This window comes from Octopus sinensis, linkage group LG14 (assembly GCF_006345805.1).
Source record: "Octopus sinensis linkage group LG14, ASM634580v1, whole genome shotgun sequence".
Lineage (NCBI taxonomy): Eukaryota > Metazoa > Mollusca > Cephalopoda > Octopoda > Octopodidae > Octopus > Octopus sinensis.
The window spans coordinates 63,182,110-63,200,970 of record NC_043010.1 but is presented as its reverse complement, the minus strand read 5'-3'; the positions used below and the strand labels follow the sequence as shown (position 1 = coordinate 63,200,970).

The following is an 18,861-nucleotide window of genomic DNA, read 5'->3' as shown; positions in this document are numbered from 1 at the left end:
TTGCTGAACTACTAGGTTATGGGGACGTAAATACACCATCTGTGTGTCAAGCGGTGGGGGGGGGACACACACAGACACACAAATACATATATATATATATATACATATATACGATGGGCTTCTTTCAATTTCTGTCTACCAAATCCACTCACAAGGCTTTGGTTGGCCCGAGGCTATAGTAGAAGACACTTGCCCAAGGTGCCATGCAGTGGGACTGAACCCAGAACCATGAAGTTGGTAAGCAAGATACTTACCACACAGCCACTCCTGCACCTATTTACCACACCCTGTAAAGTACCCACCTCGTATGTCCCCTACATTTCCCTGTATCAAATATTTTGCCACTGTGGAAGCCTAAGTGCAGAAACAGAATCTGCTTAGGATGGGTGCAAACCCAGGTCTAAGATTTTTTACAAACAAGGTTGATTCCTTCAGTCTCAATATCAAAACAAACACAGGCATAATAATGGTTTCAAATTTTGGTACAAGGCCAGCAATTTCGGGCTGGGGGTAAGTCGATTGCATTGACTCCGGTGTCCAACCGGTAATTTATTTTATCGACCCTGAGAGGAAGAAAGGCAAAGTCAACCTTGGTAGGATTTGAACACAGAACGTAAAGATGAATGAAATGCCACGAAGCATTTTGCGCAGCCTGCTCTCTGCCCTAAATCCAGGTGCAATAATGGTAATTGTTAATCAGATAAACCCAATAATGGAGGAGTGATGCTTGAGATCAGTCCCCAAATGTTTCCACACTTATTCATTTTGGGGATAAGATTTTGCAGGAGGATCATCATCATCATCATCATCATCATCATCATCATCATCATCATTTAATGTTTGTTGTCCATGTTGGGATGGGTTGGACAGTTTAACTGGGGTCTGGTGTGCTGGAAGGCTGCACCAGACTCCAGAGTGATTTGGCATGTTTTCCTGCTGCTGGATGCCCTTCCTAATGCCAACCACTTCAAGAGTGTAATGGGTGCTTTTACATGTCACTGGCACAAGTGCCATTTGCGTGACGCCGGTATCTGCCACGACCCTGATTCTACTTGGTTTGATGGGTCTTCTTCTCAAGCATGACATAATCTTTTCCACTCTAGGCCCATGGCCCAAAATTTTGGGGAGGGAGCCAGTCGATTACATCGACCCCAGTACACAACTGGTATTTAATTTATTGACCTTGAAAGGACGAAAAGCAAAGTCGACCTCCGTGGAATTTGAACTCAGGATGTAAAGACAGACAAAATACCACTAAGCCTGTTCCGGGAATTGAACTCACTACTTCACGATTGTGCACCCGAAGCTCTAACCACTGAGCCATGCACTTTCACAGTATAGACACAAAGCCTTAAATATATGGAAATATGAGTCAATGAAACAGACTCCAGTTCTTGGCTGCTGTTTTATTTTATTCATTTCCACTTTAGGCACAAGGCCCAAAATTTTTGGGGAGGGGACCAGTCAATTAGATTAACCCCAGGATGCAACTGGTACTTAATTTATCGACCCTGAAAGGATGAAAGGCAAAGTTGATCTCCACAAGATTTGAACTCAGAAAGTAAAGATATGCGCAGGAGTGGCTGTGTGGTAAGTAGCTTGTTTACCAACCTCATGGTTCCGGGTTCAGTCCCACTGCGTGGCACCTTGGGCAAGTGTCTTCTACTATAGCTTTGGGCCGACCAAAGCCTTGTGAGTGGATTTGGTAGACGGAAACTGAAAGAAGCCTGTTGTATGTGTATATATATATATATGTATGTGTGTGTGTGTTTGTGTGTCTGTGTTTGTTCCCCTAGCATTGCTTGACAACCAATGCTGTTGTGTTTACGTCACCGTAACTTAGTGGTTCGGCAAAAGAGACCGATCGAATAAGTACTAGGCTTACAAAGAATAAGTCCAAGGGTCGATTTGCTCGACTAAAGGTGGAGCTCCAGCATGTCCGCAGTCAAAATGACTGAAAGAAGTAAAAGAGTAAAGAGTAAAAGAGAGATAAACCAAATGCTGCTAAGCATTCTTGTTCAATACGCTAATGATTTTGTCAGGCGGCCACCATATTGTTTCAAATAATGATATCAAACATGGATAACTTTCGAGTGACAAACTGGCAGCAGAGTTAGCACGCTGGGGTAAAATGCCTAGAGGCATTTCTTCCAATTTTATGTTCCCAGTTCAAATTCTGCCGAGTTGACTCTGACTTTTATCCTTTTAGGGTCAATAAAATAAGTACCAGTTGAACTCTAGGGTCAATGTAATTGACTTACCCCCTTCCTGCCCTGAAATTATTGGCCTTGGGCTGAAATTTGAAACCAATATTGAATATTCATTAATTGTCGAGATATTTTGATATCTTAAAAAAATTTATGTTGGTCTTCGAGATTTCCTACTGAATCCAGTCAGAGGATTTTTATCAGGACTGGTGTGTGATAGATTTTAGGTTGTGGTTAAAAGAAACATTCCTTTCCAATTTTAGCACAAGGCCAGCAATTTTAGGGGAGGTGTTAAGTCGATTATTTTGAGTCCCCATTCAACTGGTTCTTAGTTTATCAACTCTAAAAGACCTTGGCAGAATTTGAATTAAGAATGAAAGGACAGACGAAATACCTATTTCTTTACTGCCCACAAGGGGCTAAACACAGAGGGGACAAACAAGGACAGACAAATGGATTAAGTCAATTACATCGACCCCAGTGCATAACTGGTACTTATATAATTGACCCCGAAAGGATGAAAAGCAAAGTCGACCTTGGTGGAATTTGAACTCAGAATGTAATAGCCGACGAAATATGGCTACGCATTTTGCCTGGCATGTTAATGATTCTGCCAGCTCGCCGCTGGCGATGAAATATCATTTAGCATTTTTCCCAGTATACTAATGATTTTGTCAGTTCACCGCATTATAGGGACTTCAAATTTTGGCTCAAGGCCAGCAGTTTTGAGGTAACAGGTAAATCAATTATCTTGGCTCCAGTGCTCAATTGGTACTTAGTTTATCGTTCCTAAAAGAACGAAAAAGGATGTCAACCTTGGTAGAATTTGAACTCAGAATGTGAAGATTGACAAAATGCTGCCAAGCATTTTGCCTGGAGTGCTAACCGTTCAGCCAGCTCACTGCCTTAAATAAATTTCAAATTTGGCACAAGGCCAGCTTTTTCAGGGAAGCAGGTAATTCAATTGTGGTGTTTGTGGTGTTATGGGCTGTGATGAGCTATGTGGTGTTGGTGGAGGGGATTGCAGATGAGGTAGACGGAAGTGAAGACTGAAGGGGCCTGTGGTAGTCACGGGGCATGCGTGGGCAGGAAGCATGTGTGGTCAGTGCGAGCAAAGACGTGTTTATTTCTTGAGAGTGACTGTTGATTCCGCCAAGGTCAACAGGTAAGGCCCTTTGTATTTCTTTCTCCTGGACTGGAGATACGTAAAAAGCACTATCCGAATCGTGTCCAATGCCAGCGCCGCCTCAACTGGCTTCTGTGCCGGTGGCACGTAAAATGTACCAATCCGACCGTGGCCGATGCCAGCCTCGCCTGGCACCAGTGCAGGTGGCACGTAAAAAGCACCCACTACACTCACGGAGTGGTTGGCGTTAGGAAGGGCATCCAGCTGTAGAAACATTGCCAGATAAGACCAGAGCCTGGTGCAGCCTTCTGGCTTCCCAGACCCCGGTCGAACTGTCCAACCCATGCTAGCATGGAGAATGGACGTTAAACGATGATGATGATGATGATGTTTGCTTCTTTCTCTGTTGTCCTTTTCTTCCATCATGCTACATCAATTACATCGACCACGGTGCTCAATTGATCCTTAGTTTATCCGAAAGGATGAGAGACGGAGTCAACCATGGGCAAATTTGAACTCAGGATGTGAAGATATGAAAATGGGCGAAATATCGCTAAGCATTTCACCCAGCTTGCAAAGAATTTTGCCTGCTCACTGCTTTATATTAAAGAAAAAGAAAAGAAACAGGCAGGTTATAATGTTACATTGTTCATTAAGGAGTGACTCTGAAATTAATATACAAGATTAACGTAAGTGCAATTAAGATTAATGAATTATAATTGTAGGGCGGGTGTTTGGGAGTGGAACCACGTTTAATATTAGAAGTGGAAATGTTATTAATATGTGCAGAAAGCTAAAAATTAATTTCTAATGGCAAAAGATTATTAAAATTTCTAAATTATAATCAAATGTTAATTATATCTTTATTAATTATTAATGTTTAATTATTAGAAATATGTATGTTATTAACAGAAAGAAATATAAAAGTAGATTCCTAATAATAAATATGGTGGCTTTAATACACACACACATACTTACATAACACATACAAACATGCATGCACATATGTAACACACATGCACACCCATACACATACACATGCGCAACACACACACATGCAACTCACATGCACACATACAACACACGCATACACAGAACACCCACACATAACATGCACATGCATACTGACAATACACACACACATACAACATGCACACACACATGCACACAGCACACACACACATGCACATAGACAACACACACACAACAAGCACACACACACACAACAAGCACACACACACACAACAAGCACACACACACACAACAAGCACACACACACACAACAAGCACACACACACACAACAAGCACACACACACACAACAAGCACACACACACACAACAAGCACACACACACACACACATCTTCATGCTCATGATGATTGCCTCATCTGGTCAGATGATAACAGACTCACATCCATCCAGATTTTTCTGGTTTACTTTCATCCTTGCATGAGCAGGGATATAACTCTTCAGGCCATCGCCACACATCCATCAGAAAAGGACTTTAGAGAAAGGAAACTGGATCAAGAAACGAAACAATGGTGGGACATCAGTGTATCACTGGACTTAGGTGAAAAAAACAAGCTTCTAAAACATTTTCTTGGCCACAATTATAAGATCCAGTGACCAGCATAGCAAGGGGAGTAGAAATACTTTGACTGCATGTTTTACATAAGGAAATCTTTATCCTAGAAGAGCTGCCTTCAGCACAGATTTATGGAAAATAATGAGAGACACTGCTACCTTTGGGAAATCTATTTTACCTGTAGATGAGACTGTGATGTAACAATTCAGTGCCTGACAATTCAGTACCGACAATTTAGCAGGAGACCATGCAACACATAGACAATTCTCTATGCACTGAATGATCTAATGATGAATTGTCTATGTGCTTAATATGTCTATGTGCTGAATTGCATATTCACTGAATTATATCGTGCTGAATTGTCTATGCACAGAATAGTCTCTGCCCTGAATTGTCTCACGCTGCATTGTCTACTTGCTGCATTGTCTAATTGCTGATTTGTCAATGCAGTGAAATGTCCCTGTGTTGAAGTTTCTATGCACTCAATTTATCTCATGCCAAATTGTTCAACTGCTGAATTTTGTATGTGCTGAATTGTCTATGCACTGAATTCACAATTTTCTGAATTGTGTAAGTGCTGAATTGGCTATGTGTGAAATTGTCTATGCACTGAATTGTCTCTATCTAAATTGTCTATGTGCTTTATTGTCTATTACTCCAGCAATTGCTATTTTACTCTCGTTCTGGTCTAACGACCCTCCATATTTGTATTCCTTTGGTTTCCTTGTATGTCTCCACTGTCTTGTCTTTGTTCCCTACTTTGTCCCTCCATAAATTCCAAAATCTTATTTTGGTATGTATTGGAGCAACTGTCTTTGAAGACTCATATTGTCATTCAATGCTCAAAATGAGGAGTAGAAGGCAGCCAACAACTGATGAAGGGTCGTTCTTTGTGTTACTTGTCCTGTTTTCCATTATTTTTCTCTCGTTGTTTGCGTATTTAGCTCATGACGTCCTGTACCCATATATGCATATGTGTGTGTGTATGTATGTATATACACACACACACAGATATGTATATTATTTATATTATTATTCATTTGAATGCTACGCATCCATTTCCAAGTAAGTATACATTTGTTTGTATGTCTATATATATATATATATATATATATGTAGACATATATGTATATATTTAGAGAAAAACCTCTATTAAGCAATTCAATATTGAAAGAAGTTATTCACACCATATAGAAAAATAAATATACTATAAAAAACATTATTCTAAAAATCAATAAAGTGCATGAACAATAAATATATATAATATATATATATATATATATATATATATATATGTATATATATATATAATATATATATATAATATATATATATATATATATATATATATATATATATTAATAAATATATATATGTATACATATATAGACACACACACATATATATACATACAGACATATATATGCAAACACTAATATTCTTGAGCAAAACACTTCATTGTATGTTGCTCCAGTCCACTCAACTGTAAATGAATTCCAGCAAAAGCTGGGAAGTGAACCCTGCAATGGACTGGCATCCCATCCAGTGTGTGTGTGGGGCAGTATTGTAATCTCAGTCACTTATACAATGTGGAAACTGGGTTAATCTCCAAGCTTATAAAACCTGGGGATCAGGACTGACTTAAGCATTAAGTTTATGTTGCATGTGTGTGTGTGTGCGTGTTTCTGTGTGTGTGTGTGTGTGTTTCTGTGTGTGTGTGTACACATATGTGTAAAGATATTTCTTTAATCGAGTAAGGAATATTTTGCTACATGTCTAACCTCCATTTACAACGTCCTTCAGCTAAACCCCACTAGTAACAGGTGTAGCTCTCTTAGTTACACTAGTTCCTCGTGTAGTTACCGTAGTTAAACTAGTAACTAATACAGTTTAGTGGAAGATGAAATGGCAGATTGTATCTCTTTGTCTTTCAGTTGTTCTAGTTCAGAGTTTAGCTTATATTTCCTCCATATTTGATTTTATTTTGGAATCCATTTTCTTAACTTAATGTTTCTCTATATTTCCTTCTTTTATAATCATTGGCATGTATTTAGTAACCTTTAAAACACACCACTGACATGTCATCACTTACACATTTTGTCCGTTATGTCTTGTCCAGTTAAACCAAAATAAAATTCCCTTCTCTCATTAATTTTTTATTAACGATGGAGTAATGTTCTCTTCCTACACCTTATAATTATCATTTTATTTTAAAAAATGTTTGCATTCTCCTAAGTTAAATTGCATTCTAAACTTGACTTAACCCTTTGGCATTCAAACTAACCACATCAGGTCCATATATTCTACCTGTTTTGTTTCCAAACTGACCATACCTAACATACATTATATCATTCTAAAAGTGAACAATCTCATCATTGAGATCTCAAGGCTACAAGATAGAACATGATTAATTTAAAACAATTTGAATGAATAAACATTACACCTGAACAGGTAATCTGAATGCTAAAGGTCAAATGAAAAGAAACAGTAGTTTTAAATTTTGGTACAAGGCCGGCAGATTTAGGGGAGCAGTCAGTTACATTGACCCCAGTTCTTAACTGATACTTATATTATTGACCCCCACAAAAAGATGAAAAGCAAAGTCAACCCAAACAGCATTTGAAATCAGAACATAATGAGTCTGAAAAAATACCGCAAAGTATTTTTTTCCAATCTTCTAACAATTTTACTTTAATTACAAGAAATGATAAAGCTGATATTTTTCATAACATCTCTAAGAGTTTGATGATGCCATTGTTCTTCCATACTTTTAGGCCATTCCTGGCATTTAACACCAACAGCTTTTTAACTTTTCCACACATTTGTGTGAATATGTCAATGTATTTGGACATCTTCTCCTCTCTTTTACTCTTTTACTTGTTTCAGTCATTTGACTACGGCCATTCTGGAGCACTGCCTTTGAGAATTTTCTAGTCAAAGAAATCGATCCAAGTTCTTTTTTTTTTTAAGCTTGATACTTATTCTATCAGTCTCTTTTGGCAAACCACTAAGTTACGGGGATATAAACATACCAACATCAATTGTCAAGAGATGGTGGTGGTGGTGGGGGGGACAAACATAAACACAAAGACGCACACACACATAAATACATATATATATATATATATATATATATGTATTTATGTGTGTGTATATATATATATATATATATATAGGGAGAGTTTACGAAAAAAACAAAAGACGAAGGCAGGTGGTGTACAAAACAAACAGATGTATTAGTATAACGCTCAGGAACAGAAAAAAGTCTTTTATGTTTCGAGCCTATGCTCTTCTACAGAAAGGGACATATATATATATATATATATATATATATATATATATATATATATATACACACGTTTATGAAGTTGTGTTGCAAGGTTCATGATGTGAAGTCGTGTGTTGAAACAGATATTGTATTTCAGGATGGTCATTTTTATTTTTGGCAACAAAAATGACTATCCCAAAATACAACAATATATATACAATGGGCTTCTTTCAGTTTCCATCTACCATTTCCACTTACAAGGCTTTGGTCAGTCTGAAGCTATGGTAGAAGACATTTGCCCAAGGTACCACACAATGGGACTGAACCCGGAACCATGTGGTTGGGAAGCAAGCTTCTTACTACACAGTCAGACCTGTGCCTTTTTAGGATATATATATATAACAAGGAAGGTTTATTTATGTATTGGGAAATAATTTACTTGTTGCATCAATAAGAAAGGTGTTTATGCAATACAATTAATGGAAACATTCAGATGAAGCAGTGTAACATGACATGTACAGAAAGTTTTCATCAGAAGCTCAACGTAGGAGTGGCTGTGTGGTAAGTAGCTTGCTTACCAACCACATGGTTCTAGGTTCAGTCCCACTGCGTGGCACCTTGGGCAAGTGTCTTCTACTATAGCCTTGGGCCGACCAAAGCCTTTTGAGTGGATTTGGTAGACGGAAACTGAAAGAAGCCCATCGTATATATGTATATATATGTGTGTGTGTTTGTGTATCTGTGTTTCTAACCCCCAACATTGCTTGACAACTGATGCTGGTGTGTTTATGTCCCCGTAACTTAGCGTTTCGGCAAAAGAGACCGATAGAATAAGTACTAGGCTTACAAAGAATAAGTCCTGGGGTCGATTTGTTCGACTAAAGGTGGTGCTCCAGCATGGCTGCAGTCAAATGACTGAAACAAGTAAAAGAGTAAAAAGAGTATTTGGACTAATATTTACATTCAGGTGCTGTGGTGTGTCTTCTTCTTCAATCAGTCCAGGTTGAGTATATAGCTATGTAAACAGCTATTTGGAGAGTATACACCAACTCAACCTGAGATGCTTTGAATTTTTGGTGTTTAATTTGGTTGGTTTTTGTAGATCTTGTTCGTGGAAGGTTTTAGTCAGAGCCCCAAGCTATCATGTGAACAGTGGCCAATTACTGCATAGAATGTTGGTTGAGCACATGATTGAATTGCAATTTCTATGTGGCAAAATGCGTCATTGAGTACAATGCTATATATATATGTGTGTGTATGTGTATGTGTGCACACATGCACAGACACATACACACCCACATGGACACCCCCCCACACACACCACACACATACACACCCACACCTACACACTCACACAGACATGCATATGCACCCAAACATGCACACACACACATATGTATGTATATGTGCACACACAGACACACGAGTGATTCCTTGCAGTTTCCATTAGCCAGATTCACTCAATTGACAAGTCTTTGACCAGCTTGGGAATATAGTATAGAATACTTGCCCAAGGTGCTGTGAAGTGGATTTGAACCTGAAACCTAAATGATTGGGAAGCCATCTTCTTAACCACACAGCCTTGCTTTTGCCATTGCAAATATATTTTCAGTGAGAGTTTGATTTAACCCCTTAAGCCCCAGATACTTAAATTTCTGAATATTACTTTTAAATTTTTACAGATGATTGAAAATAGGTTAAAATGAAAAAAATAATTATTAAAACTCCTTTACTTCAAGTAGAAATGGAAATACTTGGTGTCCTATAAATAGGACACTGAGACAATGTGATATAGCTTATTTAATGTTCACATTTAGTGTCCTATTTATAGGACAGTGGGACTTAATGGGCACTGTTTTCTTTTTATAACAGCCTTGTGTCCATTGGTATTGAAACAGTTAATATGGTTGGTCTCAGATAGTTTGACACTGAGAAAAAAAAATCATAGAAACTACAAGAGAGTGCTTTAAATGGTATCATGAAAGCCTGGCTGGAAGCCCAACCATCTGAGTTCTTTTACAGGACTTAGAAAACTGAAGGACTGCTGAAATAAATGCATGAATCTGAGAGGGGAATATGTTGAATAAAATCATAATTAACTGATCCACCTGTATTTTCTTTTATCAAAAACCAGGAACTTTCTCATAATTATATTTCCTAATCTTTAATGAGATCCAGTGGATTGCAAACCAATTAAAACATTGTTATGGACCTTTTGGCGTTCGGAAGGTTATCTAGTCGTAGAAAACCATGCCAAGTCAGACTGGAGTGTAGTGCAGTCCTCCAGCAAGCCAGCCTGGTCGTCAAACTGTCCAACCCATGCCAGCATGGACAACGGACAGTAAATGATGATGATGATGATGATTTAAACATTGTTTGAAGTATAAAGTGAAGTATGTAACCAATTGATTTGTTGGTATCAAAACCAATTCCGCATTCTTCTTTAATTCTAGCTACCTCACAATGGCTAAATTTCATCTTTGAGTGTTGATCCTGAGAATCTTGGGAATGAGACGTGCATACACATAGGTGAAGGCATGACTGCTTCCCAACCGTTTAGTCACAGGTTCAGTTCCATAGCATGGCACCTTAGACAATGGTCATCTACTATAGCCCTTAGCTGACCAAAGCTTTGTGAATGGATTTGGTAGACAGAAACTGTATGGAAGCTTGTTGTATACATACATACATACGTATATATATATATATATACATACATACGTATATATATATATATTATATACATACATACATACGTATATATATATATATAAAGCGGCGAGCTGGCAGAAACGGTAGCACGCCGGGCGAAATGCGTAGCTGTATTTCGTCTGCCGTTACGTTCTGAGTTCAAATTCCGCCGAGGTTGACTTTGCCTTTCATCCTTTCGGGGTCGACAAATTAAGTACCAGTTACGCACTGGGGTCGATGGAATCGACTTAATCGCTTTGTCTGTCCTTGTTTGTCCCCTCTGTGTTTAGCCCCTTGTGGGTAGTAAAGAAATATATATATATATATATATATATATTATATGTATAAAAAAACAAACTGGGACAAGAACGTCAAACATTTAGAAGACGATACAAAAAGCACAGACGGGACATTCAAAGCCTTCAATCTTCAGTCAAGAACCGGATCATCCTCACAATTTCGGCTGATTAATCTTGAGATCGCTCCGATCCGGCCAGCCCCAAGGAAAAACTAAGCTACGAGCATTAGATTTCTTGGAAAAAGGATCGAATGTATATGAAACAGGGACAGAAAAACGGATGATGCCACACGAATATAAATACAAAAAACAATAATGGTAAAAACAGGACAAAAACAGTGGGTGTCTTATGACTATAGACAGTACAATTTAGTTTAGCTGGCATATTTGGAAAAAAATGCCTTTTTTGGCAGATGTGACGCTGGTTAGAAGCTGAAAGGCTGGTTGACCAGTCACGTGAGAGGAGAAGAGAGAGAGAAAAAAAAAGGGGGGGGCAAGGAATCAAAGAGAGAGAGAAAAAGAGGGACGAAGGCACCAAAGGGGGGAGAAGAGAGAGAAAGAAGGAATTAAAGAGGGGAGATGAAAGAGAGCGTGCCAAGGATTGAATCAGTGAGGTGTAAAGTGAGAAAGACAGAGAAATGTGAGAGAGTGGGGGAAGAGGAGACCAAAGAATCAGAGGTAAGAAAAGAGAAAAGGAGGAGGAGAAGTAGAGAGAGAGAGAGAGAGAGAGAGAGAGAGAAAGTGACAGATCAAAGTAGAGTGCAAAGTGTGAAAGGCAGAGAAATGTAGGAGAGAGAGACAGTGTTATAGAGTCGTACCAAATTTAAAGGAATATGTACTTACATACAAGGCCAAAGAGGGTACGGGCGCCGCTACATATATTATATGTAGAAAAATACAAACTGGGACAAGAACGTAAAACATTTAGAAGACGATACAAAAAACATGGACGGGACATTCGAAGTCTTCAAATAAAGTGAAAATTATAGATAATGTGGTTGGCCAATTTGCAATTTTATAACCTAAAGGCAGAAATATATAAAGTGACAGTAATGCTAGAAATAAGAGTCAAAATGGTTCAACACCAACAAAAGCACTATCTTTATGAGCTGACAAGGGAGATAAGCTCCCTGCTTGTTTCATTCATTAAACTGTGGCCATGCTGTAGCACTGCCTTGAAAAGTTTTTAGCTGAATGAATTGGCTTCAGTACTTTTTTTTAAAGTCTGATACTCATTCTATTGTTCTTTTGCTGAACTGCTAAGTTATGGAGACATAAACACACCAATACTGATTGTTAAGTGGTGGTGGGAGACAAACACAGACACAAAAACACACACAAGCACATACACACATCCTGGGCTGCTTTCATTTTTCATCTACCACATCCACTTACAAGGGTCTGGTCAGCCTGAGGCTATAATAGAAGACACTTGCTCAAGGTGCCACAGTGTGGGACCGAACCTGAAACCCTGTGGTTGGAAAGCAAGTTTCAAACATTATTGATGTCACACACTTAATGTATGAGATACTGAGCTGCTTCTGACGCAAAATTCAAATTTTGCTTTATATATGATGATGGTGATCATGATCATCATCATGATCATCATCTTCATCATGATCATTGAGAAAAATGATGTTGGTGTGTTTATTGACTGACCGTTCACTAAACACAGTATCTTATACCTTAAACAGATACAGCCAGTCTATGTCAGGTTGGCTAAGAAAGTATGTCCCATAACTTAGGTGTTCAACAAAAGAGATGCATAGAGTAGGTAAGTCTTGGGGTCAATTTGCTTGACAAAAGACAGTGCTCCAGCATGACCACAGTCAAATGACTGAAACAAGTAAAAGAAGTTGTTTAGATTGTTTTAGCCATCATGGCTAAGGCTATGCTGGAGTACTGCTTTCTAAACTCAGTCAAAAGATAATAAATAAAGTTTAAACAAATATCAATATATAAATATTATATTTAAAGGATAAATTGATTCCTAGAATAAATTCTGAACAATGATAACTTACTTTATCTGAGATCCCGTTGAAAACTTTAAAGTAGTAGCTATGTTAGTGCTAATGTATTTACTGAAGTGTGGATCAAATGTCTAAATTCAATGACTGATGCTGCTTTAACCAAATTGGTGAGTGTGTGTGTGTGCATGTGTACATGCAAAACAACTCTGAACAAACTTATGTGGGATCAGATTTTCTCAGTGAAGTTACAGACTTCAGTTTACTTGCTAAAGCATCAGCACCACCAACAACAACAATAGCATTATCCCCCCCCCCAGCCACTGTCACAACCTCCCTGTACCCATCATCACAATCTTCCCACTTACACCAACACCCTCCACCATCTCATCATATTTATGTCTGCTTTCCATGCTGGCATGGGTTGGAGAACCATATCATGTTGTCTCAATTTTCAAATTGACTTTCTATGGTGTGATGTCCCTCCCTTATATCAACCACCTTACACAAAGCACTGGATGCCTTTTCTTTCTGTTTTTGGGACATACTTTCATAGCCAACCTGACACAGACTGGTTGTATCTGTTTAAGGTATAAGATACTGTGTTTGGTGAAAGGTCAGTCAATAAAGCAGCCATAGATAATAAAATTCTATAGAAACCACTTCCTTTTTCACTTCAATAAAACTATTGCTCATGTTGTCTTTTTATTACTTATAAATGAGAAATTTTACCCTATTTTTCCTGCTTTTGAATTCAGACAGAATGCAAACACACAAACACACACACACACACACAGGTGTATACACACGTTTTTTGCATTTTATTAAGAATCCAAAAGCACTACTTATATTCATTCCTCATTATTTTTTGGGTCAAACACTTGCTGGAATACTAGTTGTATTTTTGTTACTTATAACAAAAAAAATTATTTGTCATATATGTATATAGTAAGTAGAAAACAGGTATGGTATTCAAAGCTTTACAGGACATACACATATTTCACCAACATTCTGAAATAATTATAGAACATGTAGAAACATTATTCAGTCATGCACCTCACCTCATCAGTATCTTGCCATAAATGCAGCAATCTATGTTGAAACTCCAAATATATAATCTTTTCCCTGCTATGCAAATGATGTAAACGTCGCAGGTCAGATAAATAACTGATAAAGCACCACATCATGCATGTCTAAACCATGCCAAGCCTCTCTCATATTTTGGTTTCGAAAGGGACATAGCACTCTTCAGACTTGCTTGATATTTGCTATTTTTGTGACTTGCTAGTCTTGCTTAATAGGGAAATGTGTATATATCTGGAGTTTCAAAATAGATTTTTGTATTTATGGCAGGACACTGATGAAGTGTTATTCATGACTGCATAATGTTTCTACTCATGCTATTATTTCAGCATGTTCGAAAAATCTTTGAATACCACACCTGTTTTCTGCCTATTATTTTTTCTATTATTTGGCTTGTACTCTGTACTCTAGCCTGTCCCAAGTTTGGTGTCCAGTGTGGAGTAGATTGTGGAGCCCATTACTGAGCTTGAGTTTGGTCATGTGTTACTTTACTATGCCTCCTTTTTTTTTTCGACATGTATCATCATCATCATCAGTCAATGGATGCCTTCCATGCTGGCATGAGTTGGATGGTTTGGCAGGGGCTGGCTAGACAGAAGACTGCACCAAGCTTCAGTGTTTATTTTGGCATGATTTGTACAGTTGGATGCCCTTCCTATCAACAACCACCCCACAGAGTGGACTAAAGTTGTGGGATCCAAAATGATCATGGTACAGACAGTTGGTTAACCTCAAGCATGGACAAAGCTTGTATAGATAACGCTAAGTAGAAGATACGTAAGAAGATCAATAAAACCTGTTAATCAATGCTTTGCAGTGCACTTCATCTCATATTGAATTAGATGGAAATTCTGATAAGATGACCACCACTATACAATTTCAGTATATAGCAACCCATTGATATATACATACATACATATATATATCACCGTGACCAGACTATCAGATGTTGCTACACATCGCTGGTCACAATGCGCTTCACAGTGTTTTAGCCTTCAAATGACGCCACCCCGCTGGCTAAGCGAGCAGGCCAACAGAAGAAAGGGTGAGAGAGAGTTGTGGCGAAAGAGTACAGCAGGGATCGCCCCCCCCCCTGCCGGAGCCTCGTGGAGCTTTAGGTGTTTTTTTCGCTCAATAAACACTCACAACACCCGGTCTGGGAATCGAAACCGCGAGTCCGCTGCCCTAACCACTGGACCATTGCGCCTCCACACACACACACACACACATATATATATATATATATATTCTGCTGAGTGGTTGGTGCTAGGAAGGGCATCAAGCTGTAAAAATCAGTCACAGAAGTCTGGGTCAGGCTTCAGCCTGGCCAGCTCTTGTGAAACTGTCTCACCCATGCTAGCAGGCAGATGTTAAACAATGATGATGATACACACGCACACACACACATATATATATATGGTGGTTGTCTACTCCTTATGCAGAGTCTGACCACCTCCAGTACCTACACCTTAACACCATCAATGGCATCTGATGTGGCTTTTTAAACCAATGTTCTGAAAAGACACCCACATAGATTGCATATCCGATTTGGACCACCAGGAGCTGCTGATAAGTTCTGCTCTTTGTGGATCTTGAGATGTCTTTTGAGGCCTCTGTTAGATTTGCAAACCTTCTGGCATACATTGCATTCAAAGGTGTGCACAGACATATAGGCAGAATAGTTGGTGGAGGTTCGTTTTCCATGCGTTCGCAGATAAGATTTGAGGTCAGCAAAAGACAGGCATGGTCTGTCACAGACTGCGCACACAGAGAGGTCATTGTCATTCACCTTCTTGATCGTTACATTCTTCCTTACATCTCTTTTGAGTTTTACTTGCGTTATACATACACTCACACACAGCCGGTTTTGAATTCCTCTGTTAGGGCCTGGGGTTACTGTGATAAACAAGAGGGAGCTGAGAACCAAGCCTTGGTGAGCTTCTTACCCATCCAGCCATGCCATCCTCTAGAGAACTTCTTCACAATCCAAAGCAGGCTTTGTCTATGTATGTATGTATGTATAACTTCTACTAATTTTAGTTATGAGACTGCATTCATGCTGTGGGGCTACTTTAAAACAGTTTAAATTTGTCATATTGAATTTAATCTTCATTTTGAGTAGGACTTATTTTATCGATTTCTGTCCACCGAATGGCTAGGTTACAATCTAACATCAGGGAAAGCAAATCAACAGTCACCGTCACACACGATATTCCGCACAGTTTCCGTCAACTAAACAGTAAACATAAGATACGTGTCGACTAGGGGCCACGGGAGAAGACACTTGCTACGCAATGGAATCGAACTCGGAAGCACGTGGTTACGAATCCCACCCCTTAACCACACAACTATGTATATTTATATAAAATGACACACACACACACATATACTATGTATGTGTGTGTAATCCACCACTATTGTATCTCGCCAAACGAAGAACAGAATCAGTTGATATAATCCAAAGCGTGCCAAGGCGTGGAACTGAGAACGAATCAAGCAAATGTAAACAGAGAATTTTACAGGAAAGATCAAAGCCTTAACAACAAAGAGACCGGTGACAAGCGAAAAAACGTCGATGATCGTAATTTCTTCCACATCAGAACAAAATGTATCCTTCTTTATTCTCTTAGTTTCAATGTATTTTTTTCTCTGTCCTGTTTTCCTGTTTTCAATTGAATCATATTTCAGTCGATAGTTTATATACATCAACTTTTTACGAATCCAGAAATAAAATAATTTCCGTTTTTAGTCTGGGATAACACACATTATGCACATACACACACACATACAGACATAAACACGCGTATACATACATAGATACAAACACACACACACATATATACATATACACACACAATCATATATTTATATATATATATATATGCATGTATAGACATACACAAAGACACTAACACTTTTGCGCCCAATATATTGTGTGCATAACAACAACAACAACCACCACAATAATAATACTAAAATAATAATATTTTTTTATTTAATAATATTAATTATAACAACGTATGATCTTAACTAAATATACAATATAGACATTTAGACAATACATATACATATATACAATTACATACACGCACATAAATAATATATATATATATATATATATATTTGTATATATATATATTTATGTACATATATATATGTGTGTGTGATTTAAAAGTCCTGGCTTCCAAGCTGTAGAGAGGGCAAGCCGAGTGGATTACCTCCCTTATGTTTACATTGGGGAGAGGGGGGCGACGGCGGCGGTGGAGGCGAAGGCGGCGGCGGTGGGGGGCGGGGAAGTGGGGGTGGCAGTGAGCCACTCTATAGCAGTAAGCATGAGATCGCATTAAGGAAAAAAGGCTCTTTTTTCCCCCACAACACTGTCCTCTAAAACTTTTTTTTCTAAACACACTTTGCCAACGACCCCCCCCCTTTTGTATCCACAGCCTTGTCTGCTAAAAAAAAAAAAAGGGATACGCAATATCTGCTTCCAACTTGTCTCAAAAAAGAGGAACTAAAAACTACCTCCAGACCCCCCCGATCCGCCACCGACGACGAACCAACTAACAGCAAGTGCTTCATTTAAATTGTGTGTGCGTGATTATATACATACATATACATACATATATATATATGTATGTATGTGTGTATATAAACACTGTGGCACCAGGCAGACACACGGACAACACATGACAGATATAATAATCGTAGAAATACACAAATATAAAAATGTAACTAACTTCTTTAAATCGCCCGTTCGAAGCTGTTGGTTCTTCGCTCCAGATTTCCCATTCATTAAAGGGGCTTTGCTGGTTCAGGCGATTTAAATTTTTAATTATTTTTCTCAATGTCCGCCTTAACCTTTTCGTGTTCAGCTACAACGGAACAGACCCCGGCAAAGAAAAAAGCTAATTGCTATGAAATAATAACCGTTTTCATGTGATCAGATTTAATTAAAATTTAATGAATTGATTAAATTTTTCAAATAAAGCTACTGTACTACATATATCTATATATATTTAGATATATGTATATGTATATATGATGTAGGAAGAGTGCGATTTCAAAACTAAAGGATTCTTTATTGACTGACTGGAATTGAACGTGGTACGGTTCTGCTTACGATTGAAGTCTCTCACCTCCAACCAGTCCGGACAAAATTAGACCAGGTCATCTGGACAGGACACTTTGGCCCTTCGACTTGAGACCAGTTTCAGGGTCTTTTCTCTAGGACAGGACACTACATATGACAGCAGGTATGTATTGTCTCGTAATCCCTCTGTTTATTCCATTTCTTTCTTTGTTATTTGCAAACATCATTTGATAAATTATTGTGTGTGTGTATATATATATGTGTGTGTTTGTGGATAAAAATGGACATATATATGTCTAAATATATATCATATTATATATAGAGATATATGCATGAATATGTGTGTGTGTGTGTATATATATTATATATATATATATATATTATATATATATATATATGTATGTATGCATGTGTATATATGTGTGTATTTATAGGTATATATAATAGTATGAATGTGTATGTGTATATATGTGTGTATTTATGGTATATATATAGTATGAATGTGTATATATGTATATATTATATATATTTATATATAGTATGAA

At 38.1% G+C, this 18,861-nt stretch overlaps 1 protein-coding gene across 1 annotated transcript in view; it reads left to right on the top strand.

The window, feature by feature from the left end:
• Positions 1 to 17,515: 17,515 nt before the first annotated feature.
• Positions 17,516 to 18,861, top strand: part of LOC115218903 (zinc finger protein 271-like) — a 39,312-nt gene continuing 37,966 nt past the window's right edge. The window contains exon 1 of the mRNA XM_029788902.2: positions 17,516 to 18,479. The gene's annotated coding sequence lies outside the window, so the exon portion shown is untranslated. The remainder of the gene's footprint in view (positions 18,480 to 18,861) is intronic.